The sequence below is a fragment of the Marmota flaviventris genome, chromosome 9, assembly GCF_047511675.1.
Source record: "Marmota flaviventris isolate mMarFla1 chromosome 9, mMarFla1.hap1, whole genome shotgun sequence".
Lineage (NCBI taxonomy): Eukaryota > Metazoa > Chordata > Mammalia > Rodentia > Sciuridae > Marmota > Marmota flaviventris.
In genome coordinates, this window is record NC_092506.1 from 7,263,936 (window position 1) to 7,275,233 (window position 11,298).

The 11,298-nt window shown below is 47.1% G+C and overlaps 2 long non-coding RNA genes across 2 annotated transcripts; both read right to left on the reverse strand.

Moving 5' to 3' along the window:
- Positions 1-5,639: 5,639 nt before the first annotated feature.
- LOC114099756 (uncharacterized) lies at positions 5,640-8,965 on the reverse strand. Its single transcript, XR_003583951.3, has 2 exons — positions 8,176-8,965; positions 5,640-8,021 (listed from the first exon to the last, which is right to left on the reverse strand). It is a non-coding gene; the product is annotated as an uncharacterized lncRNA (long non-coding RNA).
- Positions 8,966-9,467: 502 nt separating this feature from the next.
- On the reverse strand, positions 9,468-10,813 carry LOC114099940 (uncharacterized). The gene is made up of 2 exons (XR_003583966.3): positions 10,389-10,813; positions 9,468-10,260 (listed from the first exon to the last, which is right to left on the reverse strand). It is a non-coding gene; the product is annotated as an uncharacterized lncRNA (long non-coding RNA).
- Positions 10,814-11,298: the final 485 nt, after the last annotated feature.

The following is an 11,298-nucleotide window of genomic DNA, read 5'->3' on the forward strand; positions in this document are numbered from 1 at the left end:
GTATTCAGGTATGCAAATTTGTATATCTGTTCTGGAGAGGGACAGACCCAGCCAGTGACCCAGAAATTCCATGTCTTATACCTGCCCTGAGAAATACTCAGGCATGATGCAAAGGGGTTGTGAAGGTGAGCACGCAGCACTGCTTCCAATACCAAAAGATGGCCAAACAGCTAAATAACTCATAGTATGACCAGGACAAGGAATGTTATGCCATAGCTCAAAAGAATGAGGACAGTTCTTTTTGTGCTCGTATGACTCTACTGTTAAGTGAAAAAAAGCAGGTCAACAGTGATATACAGTATGCAGGATCAGCCCAACACTTTGTAAAGGAACAAAAAGGTCTGGAAACCCAGTAAAGGGGTAACTGCTGGAGGGGGCGGGGCACTGGGAGTGCCAACCTCATGAATCATGTCATGTTTTAATTCTTTTTTTTTTTTAAAGAGAGAGAGAGAGAGAATTTTAATATTTACTTTTTAGTTCTCGGCGGACACAACATCTTTGTTTGTATGTGGTGCTGAGGATCGAACCTGGGCCGCACGCATGCCAGGCGAGCGCGCTACCGCTTGAGCCACATCCCCAGCCCCTCATGTTTTAATTCTGTAAAACAAGAAGGCATCGCGTATCATTCCTCTAATGACACTTAACAGAAAAGGAGTAACTGTCACCATCAATAGGAGAACAGAGGAACTAACTGTAGAGTCACAAGATGGGCTCTGCCAGCAAGGAAACCACATGAAACGACATCACACCAAGTGGAACAAGCAAGTGGAAGATAAACTCAGGGTTCAGGATGCTGATTGCTCAGGCTGGGGCTGTGAGGAGGACACCACGAGGGCAGGAGGAAGCTGCTTTCTCTACCATCCTAGCTCTTATGTTGGCAGAAGGTTCAGAAATATTACATTATTAGAAATAATCAAGGAAGCAAATAAGAGAGCCATATCATGTCATGAACCAGAGACTCCAAATAACCCAGTTGTGTGTTCTCAGCTCCAACAAGGGAGAGAACGTCCCTGTCTTAAGGAGGGATGCTTACTAGAGTTTAAAACATAACCAACAGTAATAGTCGCTGGGATTTGTCCTATTTTATTGGACATAACAACAAAAAATAGAACCTAAAATTTCCAAATATGATTCAGACTCAGCCATAAGAGGCTCATGCTGGTCAACCCGGAGCAGAAGGGCAGAGAGCTGGAGCTACTCAGTACAAGCTCGCTGTGGATTTTAGCATCATAAATAACTGGAGCAGAGGGCTCAAGGGCGCTGTGTGCGTGCTCAGCTACTGAAACGGAAGTAATGAGAAGCAAATCTGGACTTGGTTACTACTACACTTATCAGACTGTTTTCAGGTTTTTGTATAATACATACTTTTAGGGCTGGGGTTGTACTCAGTGGTAGAGCGCCTGCCTGGCACATGCGAGGCACTGGGTTGGATCCTCAGCACCACACAAAAATAAAATAAAGGTATTGTGCCCGTCTGCAACTAAAGAAACATTTTTAAAAAGTATATATACTTATGCATCAACAACAAGGAAAAATGGAGAGTAAGTCTGACAATCATGACTGGCAATTGCTTATCTTCCTAACTGTAAGAATTCACCATCCTTATGAAAATCTCACGGTAAGTAGTCAAAAAATGGAGACAGTGTATCAAGTGGTAAAATACTCAGACCAGCCAGGAATTACAGAAATACAGATGAAGACAATTAAAATACTTTTTAAAGTAGCATCAAATACGTTGTAATGTTGAATTTTGCAATGATTTCTTGGATGTGACACCAAAAGTACAGGCCACAAAAAACTCAAGTAAGGTAAATTCTGATCACTTCAAAACTAAAAAGTTCTGTGCTGGGGTGTGGCTCAGCAGCAGAGCCCCGTGCTTAGATAAGGAGGTCCTGGGTTTCCTCCCCAGCACCACAAAACAAACAAACTAAAAACAGCTGTGCATCAGAGGACTGTGAAAAGGCAATACTATGGAATGAAAAGAAAATATTTGCAGATCACACAGCTGATAAGGGGTTAATACCTGGAATACACAGAGAACTCTGGCAAGTCATCAATTATAATATCTCAAATTTTTAAAAAATAAAACAGGACTTGAATAGACATTTCTTCAAATAAGATAAACAAATGGCCAATTAGCAAATGAAATGAAGCTCACATCACTAACCATTAGGGAAATGCAAATCAAAAGCACAATAAAGTATGACCTCACATGCATTTACTGAAATAACTGAAAGCAGGATCTTGAAGAAAAAATTGCACCCCACGTCCACAGCAGCCTTATTCACAACAGCCAAAGAAAGACACAGCCAGTCAAGTGAACAAACAGAACAGGAGATGCGCACACAGACATCACCCAGCTTCTTAAATAGGACGATCTCACACATGTTGCAACCTGGACGAATCCTGAGCCCACTGTGCCAAGTGAGATAAACCAATCACAAAAGACAAATACCGAGTTCCTGCAGGAGGAATCTAAGTGGTCAAGCTCAGAAAGAATGGCTGTTGCCAGCACTGTGGGGAAGAGGGAGTGGCGAGTTTCATGTTGCTTTCTGAGTATAGAATTTCCGGTTTTTGCAGGATGAGAAAATTCTGGACACTGTAATTGCCCAACACTATTACACTTAATACTATCAACTGTATACTTAAAAATCGTTAAGGCAATGTATTTTATGTTATGTGCATTTTACAACAAAAATTTTTTAAGGTAGCAATCAATACATAAAATTCAAAAAACCTGATGTTGGCAACTATGTAAGGAAACAAACATGCTCACAAGAGAAAGGGTGAAGAGTGTTGTAAAGCCACATCACCAAGGACCAGGCTGCACCACTCTGGAGAAGATGACACATATACAACAAATTTGTGGAAATGCCAATGGCAGCACAGTTTAAATCAGTCAAAACACTGTTTACCAGCCTGGGAGACTGGTAAATATCATACAGGATAAGAACAACAGGATAAAAGAATTCAATTGCTCTTTTATGATGCTGAGGTCATGGAATTCTTTGACAAGCTGACAGGGCTCTCTGCTACTCCATTATCCTTCTGATCCCAGAGAGAAGGAAGCTCTGAGGGCCAGCCACCACATAAAAGATTCCACAAAAACTCTACTTAGAGGTTTAAATGTAAAAATGAAACCACTCAATTGTCACAGGAAAATTAGATTAATATTTATATACTCACGGTAGAACAGATCAAAGCATAACAAGTGCAGAAATCACAGTGATTTGATTAACCTCAGAAAATTTTTTTATATCTGAAATAAAAGTCAATCTAGAAACCAGAATTTTTTTGGTACCAAACAAAAGATCATTGGTATCCTTAATATATAAACAGTATTTATAAAACAACTAACAGGAAAACAAGTGCTTGAAGAATGGTCACTCTTCAAGTGGTCACTCACACACTGCCAAAGGCCAGTCAACATGTGAGAAAGGTTCAATTTCACTAACAGGCAGAACAACACTTATGTCCAAAGGTAACATAATCTGGATCCACCCAAGCAGCAAAGGTTTTTAGTACCATAAATGCACTCTGTAGAGGAGTTGGTTTCCTGCTGTGAGAACACTGATTTAGAAAATGCCTCCCTGGAGGGCAACTCAGCAACATGAACCTAAAGTTTTAAGAAGTATAGTAACAGTCATTCCCTTCTAGATATATATTCATCTTGGATAAGTAACAACAGATGTGATAAAGTTTTATTTACATGGAACATCATCAAAACTTTTATTTCCTGAGTGGAATAAAACAAAACCCTGGGACACAACCTGCTCATCTAAATGAGATTGTTTAAGTTAATACAGCCTTGCAAGAACCAGAACATTGTCAACAATGAAAACGATGCTTCAAATGACTCGATGTCCACTACATATAAAGGAAAGAGTCAAACAGAATTTAAATATAATCTCATTTTTGAATAAAACACAGATATCTGATGCATAAGGACAAAATAAAAAGATAAACAAAAACCCAGATGCAAATACACCAGTAACACTTGTTAACTGAAAATTACTGAAAATTTTCAATTTGTTTTTTGCAAACTTTATGGTAAACCCTTTAGATGTGAGAACAGTGAGCAGTCAGGAACGGGAAGGTGCAGGTCAAGGTCAGAGGCCCCAGCAGGCAGGGCGAGGACACCCTTTGCTTCCCCTTGCCATTCTGCACCCGTGTATGTACTGTATTTAAAACACTCCACAATAAGACAGCAGAATCAATGGGATATAACTTTCCTATGTTTATCTATGAATGCACAACCAGTGAAACTTCACATCATGTACAACCACAAGAACAGGGAGTTATACTCCATGTATGATGTCAAAATACATTCTACTATCATGTATACCTAAAAAGAACAAATAAAAAAACATAGCCTCTCAAAAACAAAACAAAACAAACACTCCACAAATGTCTGTGCACCTGTTTTAGCGTCTCCTCCTTCGACACAACCCAACACCACATTGGGCACCAATGGGCCAGAGGCTAGCCTTCCTCCTCACCTGGCATTAGAGGTCCTTGCAGTCTCTCAGGATCAGGATCAGTAAGACCAACAGAGGGTGGCCAACAGGGTGGTGTTGGGGGCAGTGACTGTCTCACCCCTTTTTGTAACAGGCCACTTCTCGGGGGGCTCCAGCCTGGGCGCCCAGGACTCTCAGTCCATACCTGCCCTCAGGCTACTTTCATTTATAAAAGAACTTCAAGTTCAACTTTGCTATTTGTAGACACCACTATTGCTCACAGCAGTGGCCCCCACTGGCAGTGCCAAGAGACCAGATGGAGGGCCTTCTAGTGGCACATGACCTTTCTCTTCTGGGGGTTCTCAGTAGTGCTCAAGGGAGGGGGCACCAAGAGACCCTCAGGAACTAGGTAGACAGTGGCTGACCTGTAGCTCAACTCCCTGTGCTCTGGTCCCAGTCCATCGGTCCTCTCCCTCCCTAGCAAGCACGCCCAGCTTTCCTCTCCCTCCCTTGGACACTTCCCTCAGGGAAGGCCAGTGGTGTTCTATTCCAACTCTTCTAAGCTGGTACACAGGACAGCACATAAAAATACAAGTGTCAGGATGAGTCACTGCTGCCACTTCCCCACCCAGGATGCAGATCAGTTTACATGACACACACTCAAGATTCCTCCCCACCCATCAGAAAACCTTGCTGGCTCAATAGAGCACTTACATAAGCCCAAACTTTTTAGTCATGTACCAAAAGAGAACATGAGAATTATGTGCTTAAACAGATACATGCCAGCCTCCCAAAGAATGCAAACTAAATAAACACATATTACATGTCAATTTTATTCTTATTTAGAATGTTTTCCCCAAACAAAATAGATGCCATTTGAAAATATGACCAGAGAATGTTCTAGATTATAAAGTACGTACTCTCCCACCTAGACACTCATCTTCATGTGGTTCAGGATTACATTTGCACAAACATTACCAGCTCTCAACAGTGCACAACCCTCCTCCTGAGGCACCAGTTTGTACTCAGGACGTACCAGTTCCCTTTCAATGAAGATTACATTTGGAGCTAACTAGTGAACATGAATCTAGGCCTCAGTCTACAATCTGAGGACAGGGACACATCCACCTTCAGAGGTGACAGGACAGTCGGGCAACATAACAGCAATAAGACCATTCTAAGGAGTTTGGAACTCAAACCTTTATTTGTGCTGTAAAGGGGAAGAAAAATGGTTAGAAACCACACACAGAACAGAACAGAACAGTGCGTGCCTTACAAACAAGTACTTTAACCACCTGTTTTTACAGCTTTCATTACACAACAGCATACCCAGAAATATTTCCCCACACAAGCATGACTAATATACTTTAAGTTCCAATGACAGTAATTGTATCACACCCAAGTCACCAGCTAAGAATTGAATTACCATACCAATGTATTCATTAATAATTCTGATTGCTAACAAATATAGTAATTTCACTGTGACCACAAAAGGTTTTCCTTGTTACAATGACTGATTTCAAGACTATAGTTAAGTAAGCAATACTTTTGCTATTATGGTTTTGACCAAACACAGAAAAATCTATAAGGCACTTCTTATGAAATTCCTTTAAAAATCATTTAATCTCCACCCTCTCCAAAAGCATTTCCATTTGTCTCACTACAGTAACAATTCACGTCAATGAGGCATTGGGTGACTTCTTCTGGAACCACTGCTGCAGCCCCACCCAGGGGAGCACATTCAATCCCCACCCTCTCCAAAAGCATTTCCATTTTGTTCAGAATTTTGAATCACTGAGATCTCCATGACAAAATATGAATTACAAACCCAGAAAAGTCCATATTAATCTCATCGTAAGTGCATACTTGAGTTTAAAACTCATAGTTTTGACACCAAGTTCCACGTCATTTTTCAAGTAACTAAATATTCTTGTTTTCAGTTATACCTTCTCAGTCTTCCCCACTTTAGAGCAAAGCAAAACAATTTTGCTTTTTTTCTTGAACTTTCCTTGAAGTTCTAAGCACTTTTATAAAAATTTCCAAGCAACTTTCACTGCTTATATGCAACCATTTAACCAACAATTTACCATTAACTAGTGTTTTCTTCACTCACAAATTCTATGAAATTCCTCAGATCTCTGCCCATACTTTCTCTCAACCCACATCCCACACCCTCATGCTCCCAGCACTGCATCCCCACCAGCCCTTGCCCCCCTGTCCCTCCCCCAGAGCCCCCAGTGGGAATGACAAGAATACTCTGAGATGTATAAAAAAAAAAAGTGGGGAGGAGAATCAAATAACTGGGCTGGGGTTGTAGCTCAATGGCTGAGCATTTGCCTAAAATGCCCAAGGCCCTGTTCAATCTGCAGCACCAGAAAACAAAACACCCATGACCCACCCACTACTGGTGGGCCCACCATTCCCTTCTTGTAAGGTTCTATGCCATTAGAATGCCCAGACAAGACCCCCCCACCAACACACAGCTCCTGGGCATGACCGGCTTGTCCCCTCCCACTTTAGCTCAACACATGAGCCCCCACAGATTGACAATCTACCTAGCTAACAAATTCCCTCTGCCTAAAGCATTTAAAATTGAACAGCTCCCTGCCCCGCCCCCCAACAATCAAAAGCTTTATCATCACACTAAGAATTCCTCCGGCCAATGTGCAGACAGGAAGGCAGGTAAGCAGGTGGGTAGGTGAGAGGTCCCTGGGCTCCATCTCCAAGTGCCATCTAAAAGGCATCAGGCTGGTTGTTGGATCAACTTTAAAATGTTCTATAACTTAAGAATCTTCTGGAAGCAAAGTTCACAGCACAGAACTAGAAGGACCAGAGGCTCAATTTAGAAGATGCAGCATCTGAAAACCACCCCCAGGACAAGAGGGGTGCCTGCTGGCATTCCTGTGCCTGGAGGATGGTGCTGCTGAAACATTCAAAGGTGATGGCCCCTCAAGCCGATGCATCTGCTTTGGACTTGTGAACTGCCCCCCACAAGCTCATCTGAAAACCTTAACGGTTGGCCTCCTGAATACAGGGATCCTGAGCAAGGCCTGGACACAAGACACTGGAGAACTGCTCCTCCTCCTAAGCCTCTGGAATTCAATCTGCAGGCATCAACTTAAGCGGGCTGTCTCCTTCAGGGTCTCCCCTCCTGCACTGCTACGACTCACACTGGCTGGGGCTCCATTTGTCCTGGTGTCATCTGCTCGCCATGATGAACACTACAGTAACAAACCAGGTCCATGAGGCATTGGGTGACTTCTGCTGGAACCACTGCTGCAGCCCCACCCAGGGGAGCACATTCAATCCCCACCCTCTCCAAAAGCAACACCAACCCACCCCCCAGAGGCTCCACCGGGAAGGCCTTTCCTTCTGCACCATTACCAACAATACCGAGTCCAAGAACACTCCTGCGACTTCACCAGGCTTACCAGATGACCAGAGGCAAGATTTTAAGTGAAGGGATAACCTCAAGAGAGTTAGAGGGAGGAGGAGGGGTAGAGTGAGCTCACAGAAGAGTTTAGCATCGAACCTAGGGAAGTCCAGAGGGGAGGGTACTGCCACCTGGAAAATAAAGGGTTGGTCAATATTGTCCCCAGACACAAGCAGCCTGCCTCAGCAGCCCCCAGTTAACAGTTGGCAATGGCACACTGGATCGTGATCACGCCTCAGGCCACCCTTCACCTCCTGGGCTCCGGGGTGAGCCCTGTTTACATACCACCCTGGGCCAGAGCTGTCAGGCCCGCGAAGCCAAGTCCAGTTTCCTTAAGACCAGGCTTCATCCCCAGGCAGGTTCACAACCCTTTGTCTGGAAAAAAACGGGGCTGCTGGTATTGACAAGTTTCAAGTCGGCCCTCCCCGCCCAGCTGCGGGCCTGCGACCCTGCCTGCCAACGACCACTGCCTAGGCCAGTCTCCACCTCTTCCCGCCTCAGCCTGCCTTCCTCCTCCACGTTAACCAGGCCACCAGGGCCAGCTAGGCCCATGGAAGGACCTCGGCCTCCTGGAAGTCAAATCCCCGCTCCAGCAGCAGTAGAGGAAGGGACAGCGAGGCCCGAGAGCTGCTGCGGCCTCGCGGGGTGCTGTGGGCCTTCGCGCTGCAGAGCCCCCCACATCTAAGCTCCTTTTCAGCCCTCCTTCCCCACGCACCCCCACCCCCTCTAGCTCTGCCATCTCCTGCCTGTGTCCCCTGAGACCCTGAACTGGTCACTTCCGCCCCACCACTACACCCAGGCGCCAGCCCTGCCTGTCGCTAACTCCTGCTGGATGGGCCACAACTTTTGCTTTTATAGTCCCGGGTCGCGTCACAAGACACTACTCAACGGGACGATTCCTCCACTGACACCGGAAAAAAAGTCCCTCCCCACCCCGCCCAAGAAGCCAACCAGGGGCGGTTCACGGTCTCCCTTTGGTGGCCACTCCCTAATTATCCCTCCTTCTCTAGTAACAGGCCTTCCTGGGGACAGATCCCAACGTCACATTTGGGAGGCAGTGGCCGCGGGGAGAAGTCCCTTCCTCAGGTGGGGCGGGGCGGGGGGGCGGCGTGCAGGGGCAGCGCTTCGGAGCCGACCGAGGGAGTTGGGGTCGCCTCGGGTCACCCCGCCCAGCAGAGGCCCGAAAGAAGGGCCGGCAGAGCGTCTGGAAAATTCCAGGGGCGGCGGAGGGATCTCTGCGGCGGCGCAGCACTATCCGGGCGGCAGCGCGTGACTCCCGGGTGGCGCCGCCGCGTGCTCGGCCGGTGACATCAGCGCCCCGGCGCTCGCGGTGGGGGCGGGGACGCCCCGGAGGACGCGACCCTCTCGAGGGAAACGCGGTGACCTGCACAGCAGACTGTACCCACTGCGCGGGTGGCCGAGACGCCCTGCTTTGTTGCTTAAATGGCAGGGGGCGGGTGGGTGCAGCCGTGTCCCTGGTCCTGTCCCTGCGGGTCAGCAGGGACCCGGGGAGTTGAAGCATTCCCTAACAGCAGTTAATTAGGCCGCTGGATAGAATATTTAGCGAGATGAGTGAGTGGCGTATTAATGGCAAAAGTTTATGCGGAAAACAATACGGGCAATTGTAGGGCCCGAGACCAGATAGGTGTAGGTTTAAAACTCACTTTGCTTTTGGGGTGAGGAGTGGGGGGAGAAAAGTGATTCAAACAAACAAACCAAAAACCTCAGCACTGGTCCGGGACAGCTTGTGGCTTGTGATGGGCCCCAAGGAGTGGGTCTAGTGGCTTCTGGAGGTATCGGGCTGGCTGCCTACAAGGCATGGATGCCAGCCTGCCAAAAGCAACCTGGTCAAAAGGCTGGCAGGGCTAAGGATTTTGTGAGGGTTTTGAAAAGAATAATCGGCCTTCCATTACCATATGGGGCCAGGGTGAGGAGGAGGCCGAGAAGACCCCCATGGGGCACCTATTGGTTCAAGGCCCGCCCCTGGGGTAGGTGGTAGAAAGAGTCTCATCGGGCAGAATTACTGCCAGGAAGTCTCCTCCCAGGCCAACCGCCCACACCCCAAACAAACCACCCTGTGACAACAGGCTCCCTTGACGACAAGGGAGGAATCCAGATAGAAATTTTCCCCTGCCTCTGCAAGATGGCATTTGCAGGCAGGGCGGGGCTCCGCCGCACCCCTCTCCTGCTTCTGGGAAAACTGGTGACTCATTCTCATGTGATTGTCAACACAGAAGGCTGAGTATGTGGCAAGCCCGGGCTTGTTGGCTGGTGGCTTATCCATGGAGAGTCCCCAGGCTCTGCTTGCTCTTCTCCAGGTTATGCCCATCAATCTTGCCTGGCATCCTTTCCAGGGGTGGGTGACTTGGCCTGAAAGAACAGTGGAGAAGGGACTGTTCCTGTCAGAATGTTCTAGAAAGCTGAGAGGTGTGTGTGAAACCAAGCAAGTGACATCACCCTGCTGCTTCCCAGTACCAGGCTGTGGCATCAGCTCTTACCTGCTAGCATCCGAGAGATGCATAGTCACTACTGTTGGCTGCTTCCAGGGCCCAAGTTGATGTCTTGTTTTTCTCTATTTCTCTTCTCAAAACTCGCCCTCGTTCACACACATTGTTCCCAAATCCCAGACACAAGCTTTCTTAGACTTTTCCAAAGAGTAGGAGGAGGGGTAACTGGCAATGCTCAATGCACAGGGTTCTATAAAGCCCAGGCCCCTCCATGCAGTATCAGGCTCCTTTGTGCCCTCTCCTCTGGAGCTGCCCCAGCCACCCTCTTCCAAGGACAAAGTAACACAGTTTCAGAGTTGGTGTTTGGAAACTGTCCAGGCCTCCTAGTTCTACGCAGCTCATTTTCCTCAGAAAAGGAATGTGTCTGAGGAGAGGTGAGTGGAAGCTTCAAAACCACACAGAGGTGCCCTGTCCTGCCTTGGGGTCACAGGGCTGTGCCCACAGTATGGTGGGCCTGTGTTTCTTTATTCCTCTACCGATGAAGCTAAAAATAACTCCACCCTGATGCAGGAGGGAGAAGGGGTAGCCAGTGCGTCAGCAGATCTCTGTAGATCAAAACAAGCTGTTTCAGAAAACTGCCATAAACAGAACCTCGGGCCCCTGGGTGGGGCTGAGTGGTGAGGGCCCGCCCTGCCTGGAGGGGTGGCCACAGTTTATCCACCCAGGCAGCTGGTTTAGGGGCTCTGGGTTGGAGGCGAAAGGATAGGGGTGGGGGACTTGGGCAACATCCACATTCCAGGGTCAGGGTCCCCTCTCCAAGACCTTGGCCTCAGAGGATAAAGATCGGAGGCTTCCCTCGTGACAACCTACCACTCTTGTTCTGAAGACAGCTCAGCTCTTATTTCTGAACATATCCACACCAGCCCAGGGAGAGACCCTGGTATTTTCTGCAAGAACCCCT